A 17,085-nucleotide genomic window follows, 5' to 3' on the forward strand; every position below is an offset into this window, starting at 1 on the left:
TAAAAAATTTTTCTTCTATGATTTTGTTGAGAATATTTTCTGGGCCTTGGAGCTCAGACTCTTTACCTTCTTCTATTCCTATTATTCTTAGGTTAGGTCTTTTCATGATATCCCAGATTTCCTGAATGTTTTGTGTCAGGAGTTTTCTAGATTTAACATTTTCTTTGACTGATGTATCAATTTCTTCTATTGTATCTTCTATGCCTGAGATTCTCCTTTCCATCTCTTGTATTCCCTTGGTGATGTTTACATCTGTTGTTCCTGTTCTTTTCCCTAGGTTGTCCATTGCTAGGATTTTCTCCATTTTTGTTTTCTCTATTGCTTCTATTTCTACTTTCAGGTCTTGCACAGTTTTATTTATTTCCTTCACCTATTTAATTGTATTTTCCTGTATGTCTTTAAGAGATTTATTTGTTTCCTCATTAAAGACCTCTTTAACTGTTTGATTGTACTTCCTTGTATTTCTTTAAGGGATGTATTCATTTCCTCTTTAACGGCCTCTATCATCTGTATAAGATTGGATTTAAGGTCATTTTCCTTTGTTTCAGTTGTGTTAGGATATCCAGATCTTGCTGTGCTGTGCTTTGGAGATGTCCTATTGCCCTGGCTTTTGTTGATTGTGTTCTTATGAGGGCCTTTGGTCATCTGGATGGCTTTGATTGCTGGATGTTCTTGTTGTAATAGGTATTGAGAATGGGTTGGGCTGGAGAGATGGCTCAGCCGTTAAAGGCTAGGCTCATAACCAAAAATATAAGAGAATGGGTAGAACCTCAATGGTACTGGTGTGGCAGGCCTCTGACAGGTATCCTTGGGCTGTATGGTTCCAGACCTGCAATTCTGTCCAGTTCAGGTCTGATGAGGGAGGTAGCAGGAGAATGACTATTCTCCTGGGATAGCAGGCTACTCAGAGCAACTTGGCTTGTCCCAGAGGGCTCTGAGATCAGGGAAAATGGGTGGGGGGAGGGAAGCTTATCTGTATGGTTCAGGAGTCTGATGGAGGTGGAGGAAAAATGGCAGGAGAATGGAGGTCCCCCTAGGATAGCAGGTTGTTCAAGGAAGCTTGGCTTGGCCCAGAGGACTCAGCAAACAGAGATGGGTGGGAGAAAGAAGGCTTACCTGTGTGATTCAGGAGTCTGATGAAGGTGGAGAAGAGGTGGTGTGAGAATGGAGGTCCCCTGGGAAATCAGGCTGCTCAGGGCAGGATGGAGATTTTTAAAAATGAGTCACACACATATGTGAGGAAGAACATCCCAAGAAGTAAGAAAGACAAATGCAAAAGTGCTAAGGTCAACAGACAGCAAAGACAGGGAGTCAAGGAAGAGTGACAAGTAAGTACAGTCCAATATAGCAAGCTAAAGCAATATCCTGAAAATCCTATAAATTCTATAAAAATTATAATACAACTACTGAGATCAGAAAGAAGTGGGTTAAGGAGAAGAATTCCTACTTGAAGTATAAAGCAGCTATCGAAACCATAGGTGGAGTTTTAAGTTTGTTAAGTGAATCTCAAACTTTTAAAACAAGCTGGAGCAATAAAAATAGACATAGTGTGTTAATAGAAATAAGATCCTAGGACTGGATAAGATGATCTGATGAGTGAAACTAGAGGAGAGCCAAAAAGAAAAAGAAAAGAAGAAATGGAATCAAGGAAGGAGGACAGCCTGAGAACAGGTGAACGTGCTGGTTGATGTTTTGTCCACTTGACACAACATAGAGTCACCTGGAAAGAAGGAATTTCAATCGAGGGATTTCTCTCCACCACGTTGGTCTGTGGGCAAGTCTCTAGGGCATTTCCTTGATTAGTGATGGATGTGGGAATGTTCAGGCCACAGTGGGCAGTGCCACTCCTAAATAGGTGGTCCTGGGTTGCAAAAGAAAGCAAGATAAACAAGCCGTGGAGATCAAGTTAGCAAGCAACATTTCTCCATAGTCTCTGCTTCAGTTCCAGTCTCCTGATTCCTACCTTGACTTCCCACTGTGACTTTCTTCAGTGATGGACTGTAACCTGTAAGTCACCCTTTCCTCTTCTCAAGTTGCTTTTGGTTATGGTTTTTTTGAAACAATAGAAGGCAAAGTAGAAACTGAGGTAAGTGCAGAAGGGAAGCACATCTGGAGTCAAAGGAGGAGGCTGTGGAAGACACAGGTAGTGATGGCCCAATGATGCTAATAATGTCAAGTAAAGCAAGGATGAAGAAGTGACAACAAACCACAGCATCTGGAAGGCTACCAACGGCTTTAAGTAGAGTGGTAGAGACAATGAAAACAGCACTGGAATCACCTAAGTGAATACTGAGGTGAGGCACACGAAAGGTTTATAGAGTCAGCACTTCTCAAAATAAGCTAAGAAAAATTAGTGGGACATGCCTGTAACCCTAGGACCTGGCAAGATAAGATCAGAGAATGGGTCTGAGACCATTCTTAAAAAGTCAAAAAGGAAGGAAACAAATGGGTTAAGACCAAAAGGACAAGTCTGGAGAGATGGTACAGTACTTGTGCCCTTGTGTAGGACCTAGTTTTGATCTCCAGTACCCACAAGGTGGCTCAAAACCAACCTTATATCTGGTTCCAAAGGATCCAGCAACCGCTATTGGCTTCCATAGCATCAGGCAACAAGGTGTGCATGCAGGCAAAACGCCCATACTCATAGGATACATTTCTTTTAGTTTAAAGATAAAAGAAAAAAGTATAAACAAGATTAAGACTACTGAGAGAGGATGTGAAGTCACAGTAGATTATCTTAAAGATCCTGTGTTGATGTGCTGTCAGCAATGTCTAATAGGGATAAGAAAATTATTAATAAAGAAGTTTGAGCCAGCCTGAGTTACAAAGAGACAAAAACAAAACAACAACAATAACAACAAAAACCAGGATGGAACGGTTTCTGAAAGTGGAAATGTGACTCCTATTAAGAAAAAAAGAGAGTCGGCCGGACAGTGGTGGCTCATGCCTTTAATCCCAGCAGTTGGGAGGCAGAGGCAGGCGGATTTCTGAGTTCGAGGCCAGCCTGGTCTACAGTGTGAGTTCCAGGACAGCCAGGGCTACACAGAGAAACCCTGTCTTGAAAATCTTGTAGAGTAGCCTAGCCTCAAACTCACTACGTAGCCGAGGATGGTCTTTCATTTTTATCCTTCTGCCTCCACTTCCAGATTACTGGAATTTAAGGTATGTGCCACCACACCCAGCCTTGAGAGAAATTCTCTTTGACATAAGGGCTTGCTACAGGCAATGCAAGGTGAACTCCAACTCTCCATTTGCTGGCTTTCACCTCCCTCAGTGCTTGGATTGTATGCATATACCATCATGCTTCGCTAATCCATCCCACTTCTGTCTATACTCTTCTTCTCCATTTAAAACTCATTTTCTCTCCCTTCTGTCCAATCTTCCACTGACAGTGACTTTCCAATATCCAATAAGTAAGGAAGGTCTTTGATGATTAGTTTTCTGCCTACACGTACACTGAGGACATTTCTTTCACTATCTTCCAGCTGCCACACAGAATAGCTTCGGAGTTGCCTAAATCTGTCACTATGTCTCGTGGTCCTTTGCCTCTGGAAAAGATGCCATTTGTTCCTGTTACAGCATCCCCTGGTTTTTCATACTCTAATACGAAAGTCAAGTATCAAATCCTCTGGAAGCCTATCACTACATATCCAGTCCTGTGGTTCAGATAGATGGATGATTGATTGATAGATAAATGGATGACTGGATGGATGGATGGATGGATGGATGGACAGATAGATGTAGAAGTAAATATCATACATATTGTAATCACTTTAAAGAGTTTTAAATAATTTTGAGGCCCTTCCTCTGAGAGTCCTATTTTTTGGACATGGATAAAGCAGGGGCATCAGGACTTTTAGCGTTTGCCAAGTAATATGATCCAGGTAATGCAATTCATGTTGGAAAGCACTTAACTAAATGCTATTAAAGCCCTTCTTCTGAGACCCATATCATGTAATTTAGCACCAAAACTTCTGGTCTTGCACATTTACTTTGCTGTGGACCATAATTTTGCAGCCTTTGCACCCCAGTCCATGCTTCCAAAAAATATACAGAGTTCTCAACACATGGCTTTTGACAAAATATGGAAAGATGCTTTTTCTGTTTATACATGGAAGGTTTTTTGTTTGTTTATTTGCTTCTTAATGAGATAAGAAAACCAGAAGCCATATGAGAAGAAAGGAAACAATAAAGTTAAATGTGCTTATATAATGCCAGAATGACAATGTGATGTTTGAAGCCAGAAATGACTTTAAATGATTCCTGAGACCAGCACACAGGGGCAGACAGACAGACACGCACACACGCATGCACACACTGGACAAATCTTTTACAAAAATAACAAAATGCGAAGCCTTCTACCCAGTGTTCTGAAAGTGTCAACATAATGAATTTCCCAGTATGCCCTTCCAGAGAACTTCACATTCAAACCACTGGCTGCAGAGACGTCCAAAACCCCTGGTTAAAGAGAGTAAAGGTGTTTGACAAGACCCCTGGTTAAAGAGAGTAAAGGTGTTTTAGGAAAGTTGGCCATTTTGAAAAGAATGCTATCTGTGGAAAGGCTCTCAAATCAGGCTCATTTGAAGCTAAACAAGGGAGATCATTTTTCTCTATTAGGTCAGAATTGATTTTTGCTCTTTTCTGTTTGGGTATAATGATGTTGTCTCTAGTGCTGCTGCTCCTCTGGCCTGTGCAAACAATGGATGAACACCAGTGCTGGAATCTGTCTGAGTGTGGCTGACTCCTAGATAGGCAATTCCCACATTCCACTCATAACTTAGGGGTTAAAAAAAATCAATTATTTTTGAATGAATGCTGATTTTAATGTCTAGAGTGACAACCAGAAACAGCAATAAATATCTCTAGGAGCTGCTCGAGAATATAACTGAAAGAAGGTCACTAGCACAGCAGAAGAGGTTGGCAAGTGTTTACTGTCACTCTGTAGATTGTTTGTCATGAGAGTAATTTTTTTTAGCCAGTAATAGTTTATCAGGTATCTTTTCAATCTTTGTTCCACGGATACTTTGCAGATAACATGCATTATCTTTACTTTAATTTATAAATTAAAAAACATTTCTAAGAGTAGAGCATCCTGCACATATTGTCTTATAAATTTTTTCCACTTAAAAATAAAACATTTTTTTATGTTTTTAAGTTTTCTTCTACAAGTCAGGAGTAGTGGTGCACACCTACAACCTCGGGACTCAGAAGGCATCAACAAAAGAATTACAGTTTTGAAATTAGTCTCAAAAAAGGCAAAAAAAATTTATCCTACAAAATCTTACCCCTCCCCCTTTTTAAATTATTTTTCTCTCATGTATTACATCCTGACTGTAGTTTCTACTCCCTCCCCTCTCCAAGTCTCTCTATCCTACCTCCACCAGACAGCTCCACCCTCTGGCACCTCCCCTCAGAAAAGAGCAGTCCTCTTAGAAAAGAGTAGGCCTTTCAGAAGCTACAGAAAGAGCAGGCACATATTCTCACATCAAGGCTGGCCAGGCAACCAAATAAGAGAAGACGGGCTCAAAGGCAGGCAAAAGAGACAGAGACTGCCCTAGGTCCCACTGCTCAATGTCCTACAAAAATACCAAGCTACCTAACCATACCTTATATGCAGAGCACAGAGGTCAGACCCATACAGGCTCCCTGATCTGTGAGCCCACTTGAGACCAGGTCAGTTGACTTTGTGGGCCATGGTCTTGTGACTATTCTGGCTCCTTCAATCTTTCCTCCCCCCTCTCCCTCTTCTCCCCTTCCTTCCCCTTTCCCCTCCACATATCCTACAAAATCTTAAACACACTTTTCATTTCTAAGTCACATACAATTGTATATATTTGTGCAGAACAGTTTGACATTTCAGTGCCTGTGTATGATACATAATGATCCAATCGAGATAATTAGCTGCCCATAACCTACAAGACATCCTTATAATAAAATTGTTCAAAATCTCACACAATAAACTTTAGTTTCATCCTAAGCAAACTGTATCCACTTTCGCAATTAGTTATGCAGCTAAAATAACTCAACACACAATTAGATAAAAGTATTTTCTTATTGCATCCGAGTTTCACAGATTCACCCAATGTGCAATAGACTTAGCACTAGGGGACAAAAATAAAGAAACTTCAGAAATAGAAATGAATATTTACTGAGTAATAATATTTCTAGAATTAATATTTGAATTATTTTATATACTAGACTCATGCAATCATCACACAGAGATTATAAAGTGGATTTTACTAACCTAAAGGCTAAAGGGTATGTCTTTATTTAAGTCATTAAGTAAGGTACTCAAAGTAGCATTAGGAAATATGAAGTAAGGACTGGGACTCAGCAGATCCCTGTCTGCTTCTCACCTCTTTATAATACCGTAAACAGTGCTCTTCATGAACTATCAGGATGACAGTGGCTTCTGTGTTCATTGGAAAGGCATGCACATATATGCACATGAAGGTGCTCTGACCAAAACAGTCTCCACAAGTGCTGCTTTACTTGGTAATTTCTCTACAGAACAATAAAATAATTTTTGGAGCAAAGCCCATTTTTCAACTACACTAATACAAAGCAAAGCAACTTTAATCATAAATGTGAAATAATTTTACTGATAAAAGTATAATTATGCTTTCTGGTAAAAAATAACTAAGAGCAACATTTGGCTTCACAGAACATTCTGTTATTAGGAATTTGCATGAAAATGTTATTCTGGGTAAGTGGTATTTGTCAATCTCATCCAAGTAGCAAACATAGGAATAATCTTCAAATCAATTAAATATAGCTGGCTTAAAAAATAATGCCATATATTGCCTACTCCAAAAGAGATCCCAACAGCATTGCAATTATGCCTGAAAGCATCTGTAAACTCACATTTCAATATGGTTAAAAGCCTGATAACTTTTTAATATTTGTATTATCATTATTTGTGGAGAATTTCATGCATGAGTACTGTATTTCTATCCACTGTCTCTCCCCTCCAGCTCCTTCCCTGTCCATACCCTCCAACTTCATGATCTCTTTAATTATTACTAATATATATACATATGTATACATTACTAATATATATACATATATATATGTATATATATGTATATATATATACACACATACACAAATATATATGTAATATAAATACATCCTGTTGAGTGTGGCTCGTATGTTTATGTGTTTAAGGATGATCACTGGGATCGGATAATGGGCTCCTCCGTGGAAGCCTTATCATGGGGCTTCTCCCTGGAGAAATCTAGTCCTCCCTCTTTCAGCAGTCATTAATTGCTTATAGCTTTTCATTTAGAGGTGAGAACTTGTGAGATTTTCCACATCCATGTTGGGTATCAACTAGTTTCACCATTGTACAAGTCTTGTTTAGGCAACCATATTGCTAGAATTTCATAATGTTTTATGACAGAACATTTTCTGTGGGGATGAAACACACTCATTTCTCGCCCCAGATAGAAAACCCCCAGGCAGCTCGTCTTGTCTTCTTTGCAATTTTTCTCATAGACTTCATGGCAGCTCAGCTGGTCTTCGAGTCTTCTTTGCAACTGGACTCTTTCTCTGCCAGGGAGGGGCTTACTGAATCTGGTCAGTTTTGGGGAGTTTTTGAAGAAATTTTGTTGTTGTTGTTGTTGTTGTTCAGCTTCCTGCTTAAGGAGTTCCCCTGCAGAACAAAGTGTTTTAATCTCCAAGGAGACTTATACAACACACAGATGCAGCTCCCTGCCATGTGTAGAAGAATTATCTCATAACAGATATATGGTCCTGTGACTCTAACAGCCTTTTTACTCCCTTTGCTGTGATGTTCCTTGAATCTTAGGTTGTAGAAGTTGTACTGTAGACATATTTTGGTGACTAGTTTTTATGTCAACTTGACACAAGCTAGAATTATCTGAGAAAGGGAACCACAATTAAAAATACCTCCACAAAATAGGCACATAGGTAAGCTTGATGAGTATTTTCTTAACTAGTAATTAATATGAGAGGGCCCATCCCACTGTGGTTGTACCACCCCCTGGGCAAGCAAATTGAGCAAGTGAAGAGGAGCAAGCCAGTAAAAAGGACTCCTCTAGGGCTTCTGCTTCACATTCAGCCTTCAGGTTCCTACCTTGTGTTCCTACCCTGGCTTCCCTGGATGATGGAAATTCAAACTATAGATGAAATAAATCCTTTTCTCCCCAAGTTGCTTTTGGTCGTGGCATTTTATCACAGAAATAGAAAGGTAACTACATTTGAAAGGTCACTACATCTCTGCATTTGAAGCAGTTGTGGATTTCTGTGTCGGCACCGTCTGCTGGGAAAAAAGCTTCTTTGATGATGACGCAGATCTACACTTACTTACCTTACACTGAAGAATGAGCATTTAAAGTGCAGTAGAGACTTGTACTGGTTTAGGAATTTGGCAACAGTATGTTCTTCTCTGGGATCCATGATCTCATCAGCTATGGGTAGTTGGCTAAGGTTTGCAGTACTAATCATGACTTACCTCCTACTGAGTGGACCTTAAGTCCAATTAAGTAACCATTGGTTATTCCCAAGATATAATTGTCACTATTGTACCTTGGGTCGATCTTGCAATGTTATAGTTGTGTTCTTCAGGCTTTATAGTCAGGTAAGATTTTTTATTTCCTGTTAACATTTTTTATTACAGGATGGCACTACTTCAATCATTCAGTTTAGTTTGCATTTAACTATAGAAAAATCTCTCAAGGATTCTATTTCCCACCTTAAAATAACAGTTTTGGATCTATTTCACCTCTATGTTAGAATAATTCAATGTGCACTTGGTAGTCTCAAGTAAGAATTTTAGAACATAAAGTACAGGATCTGCAAATGACATGACATCCACGATACTGACATTAGAAGAGCCAGGATAAATATATCCATGGCTATTTTCCAAATTTCCAATACTTAAAGCCATGAGAGAATTATTTCAACTACCTTGTTGATATACCCTAAGTCACTACAGTTTGTGTTTCTGAGAAACAGTGGTTTCTCAGAATGAGCTTTACCCTGAGAGACCCCATCTTATAAGCAGCCTTTGGTTTTTTTTTTTTTTAAGAGAAGACATTTGTTTAATATGTAAATCCAGGTGACAGTCCATCATTGCAAGAAAGTCAAGGCAGCAGGGAAATTGAAACATCTAGTCACATCCATTGTCAAGAGCAGAGAGAGAAGGAATATACCCATATACCCATAGCTTAGTACTGCTATCAACCTTGGTCACCAAGGCTTTTCCTGCAGTAGGAAACAGTTAATACAGAGACTCAGAATTGGTCAATGTGTGTAGAAGAAGTAACTTTTGAGTTCTCAACCTTAAATGAGACATCTATACCAAGCCCCTTGGGAAATAAAGCTCAGGAAATATCACAGAAGAGACATCAGAAAGAATAGAAGATCCCAAGGATGCAAGAAGTGCTGTGAAGCACTGTCTCCTGGAGGATGGATAGCCACTGGACTCATGAACTAACTGCAGCTATGCTTACCCAGGCAAGACTTGCACAAAACTAAGGAAACAGGGTCAGTCAGCATTTCAGCGGGAACACTAATTTATTATTATTTAAAGCTATGGGTAGTTGGCTGAGGTTTGCAGTACTAGTCATGAATTACCTCTTACTGAGTGGACCTTAAGTCTAATTAAGTAACCATTGGTTATTCCCAAGATATAAATGTCACTATTGTACCTTGGGTAGATCAGTAATTTATTAAGCAGGTGCTGGGGGTAAGAGATCCCTGTACTATCAGAGAAGCGCGTAGAGAACCAGGAATGTTAATCACACAGGGATGTACCCTCAATGGGAAAGATAAAAGTCAAATATCCACACTCCATCCAGAGAGGTGGGAGTATTTTGTTAACAACCTGGTTACCTTTCTACTACATTTGGACAAAGACCTTGCCAACCTTTTGCTCTAAAGGCAGACCTGACCCAAATTTCTCAGCACAATTATTTAAGACTCTTCCCCCGACAAGACCACTGCCGATCTTTAGGGAAGACATCACATATACTTTATGGCCCACTGACCTCTATGCTATTGTTCAGAGACCACACAAGATTTTAGGCCTTTTAGCTATAGAACCCACCTTCATGGTCACATGTACTTTGTAGAAGAGTTTTTATGTAGTCAAACATTAAGCTATATTGTGCACCTGGAGTTGGACTGAATGGACTGATTGTTGTCTGGAAATCATTTCCCAACTTATACTGTGTTTTATATATGCTGACAATGAACCACCTGGCATCAGACTCCCCGAAGTCTGATCTGGGATGATGAAGTCACTCTGCTCTGGGTTTTCATTCTTATCTCTTCACAAGGTTTGCTTCCCTGTGTGACACCTGCAGGGACCCCCTTTAAGAAGGAAGGCGCATAAATATGGAAGAGGAAATGTGCTAAGGTATGTCTGGGGAGTGGGGGTAGGGCTTGGCATAGGTATGATCCATGTATTCATGTATGAAATTGTCAAAAAATAAATAAAATAATTTTTAAAAAGTATTTGTGTGTTTGTGTGTGTGTTTGTGTGTGTGTGTGTGTGTGTGTGTGTGTTTGCATATTGCCATGGTGCACATGTTCAGGTCAGAGGACCACTTTTGGGAGGTATTCCCTTAAAGCCTTAAAGGAAGTTCTTGGGTGAATAACTGAAACCTCCTGCCAGTTCCCAGCCATCAGCTTCCTTCCCATGTGTGTTAGCCATCTTAACAGGGGATCCTCCAGCCAAATGACTACAATCCACAAATGACTACATCCACAACTTGAAATTTCACCACAACCTCATAAACAAAAGTAAAGCCAGAACATCTACAAAGTTGCCATTGTATTTCTGACATAAGTTGTTTATAGAAAATAGACATTTTCTGTCCTTTGAAGCCACTAAGTTTAGAATTGTTCCTATAGTGGGAGATGTTTTCAGTTGTCTTTTTATCTATGTCATGCCTTCTTCACATGGCCCCATGGTCTCCTGTTCTGTCACCTTACTCACACTATTGAGTGATCACCTCCGACCTACCCTACCTCTGGAACTATCTACAACATTAGAAGTTGGTTTTGTTTCCTCCCTTTTCAAAATCTCTAATGATTGTCAACAGCCTAAAAGATAGAATCCACACATTCTTATCTACAGAATCCACTGCAGCCTTGTCCCAAATAGTTTTTATAGATGCATCCTGATGACTCAATCATCATACTTCAATTCATGAAATCCAAACGACTTCCTCTTCTCCACGCTGGACTTACTGTGCTCACTCCATTTCTCCACACCAACTGTTTCCCCATTTCTCTCCCCAGAAAGATCATTTTTTAATGTAAAGGACAAATGTTACATTTTCTCTAGAATCTTCACAGATGCTGTCCCCAGTATAATTAGTTGTTCATTCATCTGTCTTCCCTCAGTACATTAAATATGTCAGTGGTAAAGTATTAAAGCATAATGTATTACATTGTGTTATAGTTGATCGGGTGTGTTTTTTACCTCTTCTATCAGACTGTGACCTTCCTAGGGAAAAGAGTCTTGTCTGAGCAATCACTCATTCCCAGTGTGTTGGCATGCTAAATGAGACATAGTAGGAACTCAATGTTTTTTAAATCAATTAATTAAAGTCTGAATGCTCCATCCTATTCTTTCTCAGCTAAAGAAATTTACAGGTCATAAAGGTCCTGCCTGCTCCTATATCAGGGACCTATTTATTTTATTTTCCAATTATCTTCTAAATTCATTTTCCTCTCCACCTCACTCTATATCCCTTGGCTAGAATGCTGGACCATAGCATGAAAGGACTGTTGATGCTGTCTAACAGAGTATGGAAGTTAGGTCAGAAAGGCAGAAGGTTGAGACATTAACACTGACAGTTAGGTAGACTCCCTATTTGTTCATCAAAGCTAAATGAATAATAAAATGACTGTTGGCATCATAAGTATTCTCTCATTCAATACTAGTATATTCTCTCATTCAATACTTGTATATTTTCAGGGGAACAGGGGTTTCATGTACTTTATGTATATGAGTGCTCTGTCTTCCTGCACTTCAGAAGAGGGAATCCGATCCCATTACAGACGTTTCTGAACCAAGATGTAGTTGGTGGGCATTGAACTTGGGACCTCTGGAAGAGCAGCCTGTACTCCTAACCTCTGAGCCATCTCTCCAGCCCAGCTGCATATTCTTACAGGGTACAATATGAAGATCCAGTGGGTTCATAGTGTACAGAGACAAATCAGGGTAGTGAGAATTTCTACTTTTCACTGTGTTAGAAATCTTCAAACTCCTCCCTTTAGGCTCTTTATAAAATATTACAGGCTGTGAACTATATTCACTATGATGTGCTATAGAACACTGTGACTCACACCATATAGTGCAATTGTATCTTGATATCTATTATCCCAAATCCCTCCTAACCTTCAGTCACTACTATTCTAACTTTTGTAACTCTTGTGTATGAGGCAACAGAGTGTTTTGTGGCTTGTCTAAAAATTGAATATACAATTACAGCTTAAGTTTAGTTACCTAATACATTGAAGATTCTCCATTCCCTTAAGACACTGAATTATGGTATCTTTAATAACAATCAAATAATACCTTTTAACCACATGAACAAACTTAATGTTTGTTAGTCTGCAACTGCTGTGTTTTTGTTTAGAAACCTGTATATATCTATGTGTACTATATACATTGTGTGTTGAAAACATGAGGTCATACATATTTAAGTAGGGGAAACCCCAGTCTCCTCTACCTTGCAGAGATTTTTTTTTTTTTTTTTTTTTTTTTTTTTTTTTTTTTTTTTTTTTTGGTTTTTCAAGACAGGGTTTCTCTGTATAGCCTTAGCTGTCCTGGAACTCTCACTCTGTAGACCAGGCTGGCCTCAAACTCAGAAATCCGCCTGCCTCTGCCTCCCAAGTGCTAGGATTAAAGGTGTGTGCTACCACCGCCTGGCCAGTCTCCTCTACCTTTTATTTCAGATAACAAAATTTGAAGTGATATATAGAGGATGTCAGTTTCATAGATTCAAATGATAGATTTAATGTCTCCTATGAATGATAGATGTCTCCCCAAGCTTACACAAGTACAAACTGTAACCCAGATGGCCCATCCATTAAATATTCCAACTTGTGAATTTATTAATGGCCTATTGTCAGTGGTGGTGAACTCACAGAAGAAAAAGCAGATCATCTATGTAAAATAAACTCAAAATATACTTTTAGTCAAAATATTATACTTATTTCTAAAGTTCCTTTAAAAAATAAATCATGTACCATTGATCAAAAGAGATGAAAAGAGATGAACCAATTGACTTGCTATATGACCAGCAAACAAGAACAAAATCCTAATCATGCAAAATAATATTCATTTATTCAACCAAAATTTCACTTGATTTTAAAACTTTTGCTTAACATAGCACTTTCTGCTTTTTATAATATTACACATCCTTCTGATCTATATTTCTATATGTCATAGAATAGAAGAATGATCACATTTCTCATGATAACTTCCTGCATGTTGTTCTCAAGTCTGGGTTAAATTTCTATGTAGGACTTCTGCTTCCAGTCATAACTGGCACTGAATTAACTACTCTCCTTTAAACAACTATAGAACCAGGAAAATACATGAAGCACTGGATGTTAAATGCCTGACAACAAGTAGCAAGGAACTATAATCCAGGAAAGAAAGGAAACCCAAGAAGTGACTCTCACAATTTTCTGAATTCCCTCTAGACAGAAACTTTTCAACCACTACATGAAGACATATAGCCCAAATAGAGCCCAGAAACTATTTATTGTAGACGATAACAAAGCATCACAAAATCTATGAGAATACAAAGAATCCCACAGTAGCAAAAATCATCTTAAGAAAAGTTACTGTAGTGTTGGCTTAAGAAGAGTAAAATATATCAGTAAAGTAACTTTCAAAAGATCTCAAAATAAATCAATGTTAAAAGGAAAGTAATCTCAACAAATGTGTCAGAACATCTATCTAGAGACCCATGTAAAGAAAAAAAAAGAGAGAGAGAGAGGGAGATGGACGTTGAGAGAACGAGGAGGAAGGAGAGAAAATGGCGTCCACGAATTGCAGTACCTATAGCCAAGCTGCAGCCCAGCAGGGATACAGTGCTTACACCGCCCAGCCAACTCAAGGATATGCACAGACCACCCAGGCATATGGGCAACAAAGCTATGGAACCTATGGACAGCCTACTGATGTCAGCTATACCCAGGCTCAGACCACTGCCACCTATGGGCAGACTGCATATGCAACTTCTTATGGACAGCCTCCCACTGGTTATACTACTCCAACTGCCCCCCAGGCATACAGCCAGCCTGTCCAAGGATATGGCACTGGTGCTTATGACACCACCACTGCTACCGTCACGACAACACAGGCCTCTTACGCAGCTCAGTCTGCATATGGCACCCAATCTGCCTACCCAGCCTACGGCCAGCAGCCAGCAGCCAGCAGCCAGCAGCCAGCAGCCAGCAGCCAGCAGCCAGCAGCCAGCAGCCAGCAGCCACCGCACCTACAAGACCACAAGATGGTAACAAGCCTGCTGAGACTAGTCAACCTCAATCTAGCACAGGGGGTTATAACCAGCCCAGCCTAGGATATGGACAGAGTAACTACAGTTATCCCCAGGTACCTTGGAGCTACCCAATGCAGCCAGTCACCGCACCTCCATCTTACCCTCCTACCAGCTACTCCTCTTCACAGCCGACTAGTTACGATCAGAGAAGTTACTCTCAGCAGAACACCAATGGGCAGCCGAGCAGCTATGGACAGCAGAGTAGCTATGGTCAACAAAGCAGCTATGGGCAGCAGCCTCCCACTAGTTACCCCCCTCAGACTGGATCCTACAGCCAGACTCCAAGTCAATACAGCCAACAGAGCAGCAGCTACGGGCAGCAGAGTTCATTCCGACAGGACCACCCCAGTAGCATGGGTGTTTATGGGCAGGAGTCTGGAGGATTTTCTGGACCAGGAGAGAACCGGAGCTTGAGTGGCCCTGATAACCGGGGCAGGGGAAGAGGGGGATTTGATCGTGGAGGCATGAGCAGATGTGGGTGGGGAGGAGGACTCGGTGGAATGGGCGCTGGAGAGTGACGTGGCTTCAATAAGCCTGGTGGACCCATGGATGAAGGACCAGATCTTGATCTAGGCCTTCCTATAGATCCCGATGAAGACTCTGACAACAGTGCAATGTATGTGTAAGGATTAAATGACAATGTGACCCTGGATGATCTGGCAGACTTCTTTAAGCAGTGTGGGGTTGTCAAGAGGAACAAGAGAACTGGACAACCCATGATCCATATCTACCTGGATAAGGAGACAGGAAAACCTAAAGGTGACGCCACAGTGTCCTGTGAAGATCCACCAACTGCCAAGGCTGCTGTGGAATGGTTTGATGGGAAAGATTTTCAAGGAAGCAAACTTAAAGTTTCTCTTGCCTGAAAGAAGCCTCCAATGAACAGCATGTGAGGTGGCATGCCACCTCGTGAGGGCAGAGGGATGCCACCACCATTTCGTGGAGGTCCTGGAGGACCCATGGGTCGCGTAGGAGGCCGTGGAGGAGACAGAGAAGGCTTCTCTCCAAGAGGGCCCCGAGGCTCCAGAGGGAACCCCTCTGGAGGAGGAAATGTCCAGCACAAAGCTGGAGACTGACAGTGTCCCAATCCGGGCTGTGGAAACCGGAACTTCGCTTGGAGAAAAGAATGCAACCGGTGTAAGGCCCCTAAGCCCCAGGGCTTCCTCCCGCCACCTTTTCCACCTCCGAGTGGTGATCGTGGCAGAGATGGCCCTGGTGGCATGCGAGGAGGAAGAGGAGGACTCATGGACCGTGGTGGTCCTGGAGGAATGTTCAGAGGTGGCAGACGTGGAGACAGAGGAGGCTTCCGAGGTGGCCATGGCATGGACCGAGGTGGCTTTGGTGGAGGAAGATGTGGTGGTCTTGGGGGGCCTCCTGGACCTTTAATAGAACAGATGGGAGGAAGAAGAGGCGGACGTGGAGGACCTGGGAAAATGGATAAAGGCGAGCACCGTCAGGAACGCAGAGACTGGCCCTACTAGAGACCTGCAGAGCTGCATTGATGGCCAGATTTCTTTTTTAAACCAGAAAATGTTTTAAATTTATAATTCCATATTTATAATGTTGGCGACAACATTATGATTATTCCTTGTCTGTACTTTAGTATTTTCACCATTTGTGAAGAAACATTAAAACAAGTTAAATAGTAGTGTGCTGAGTTGTTTGTTTGTTTGTTTTGTTTTGTTGGGTTTTTCTTTTTTTTTTTTTTTTCCTTTTTCAGATGGTTGTTTTAAGACTTAACAATGGGAACCCCTTGTGAGCATACTCAGTATCATTGTGGAGAACCAAGAGGGCCTCTAATTGTAACAATTATTCATGGTTGTGATTTTTTTTCTAAATAAAATTCCAAATGTTAAAAAAAAAAAAAGAAAAAAAGTTTTAAATGTGCCACACAATATTCAAAAAAATAACTTGAGAAAGATCATGAACCTATATATAAAGCCATTATAATGATCTCAATTCTACAATCAAAAGACATAGACTAGAAGTTTACATTTAAAAACAGAACCCATCTATTCATTGTCTACAGGAAATATACTTTACCAACAATATAATTACAGCCATAAGGGAAAGGGTGGAAAAATATATTTCAAGATGATAAAGTAATGAAAGCAGATATAGAACTTATGACACTTACGACAAAATAGATATCAAACCAAAACTGAAGTGTTAAAGAAGGTCACTTGGCATTGATCATGGGATAACCTGCTGCCAGTTCTAAACACACATGTGCCATATTGGCAAATCCAACTTCACAAAGCAGACTACTAGGAATAAAGATACAAGTGGACTTTAACATAACAATGATGAGTGTTATGTTATCCCACTCTCACCCATTGTCAAATCATCTGAATTAAAAATAACTTGAGTTAGCCGGGCAGTGGTGGCGCAAGCCTTTAATCCTAGCACTCGTGGGGCCCCATCCTTACATGAACAACTATTGGTACATAATGATTTATGGGAGAAAATAATGCAGCCACTCATTAGTGGCAAGTAAACTAGTCCTTACCCATGCTCATGCAAGCAACCCTAA

At 40.4% G+C, this 17,085-nt stretch overlaps 1 pseudogene; it reads left to right on the top strand.

The window, feature by feature from the left end:
• Nucleotides 1-14,470: 14,470 nt before the first annotated feature.
• On the top strand, nt 14,471-16,200 carry LOC117702648 (RNA-binding protein EWS pseudogene; annotated as a pseudogene).
• The last annotated feature ends 885 nt before the right edge of the window (nt 16,201-17,085 follow it).

The sequence above is a fragment of the Arvicanthis niloticus genome, chromosome 2 (genome assembly GCF_011762505.2).
Source record: "Arvicanthis niloticus isolate mArvNil1 chromosome 2, mArvNil1.pat.X, whole genome shotgun sequence".
NCBI lineage: Eukaryota > Metazoa > Chordata > Mammalia > Rodentia > Muridae > Arvicanthis > Arvicanthis niloticus.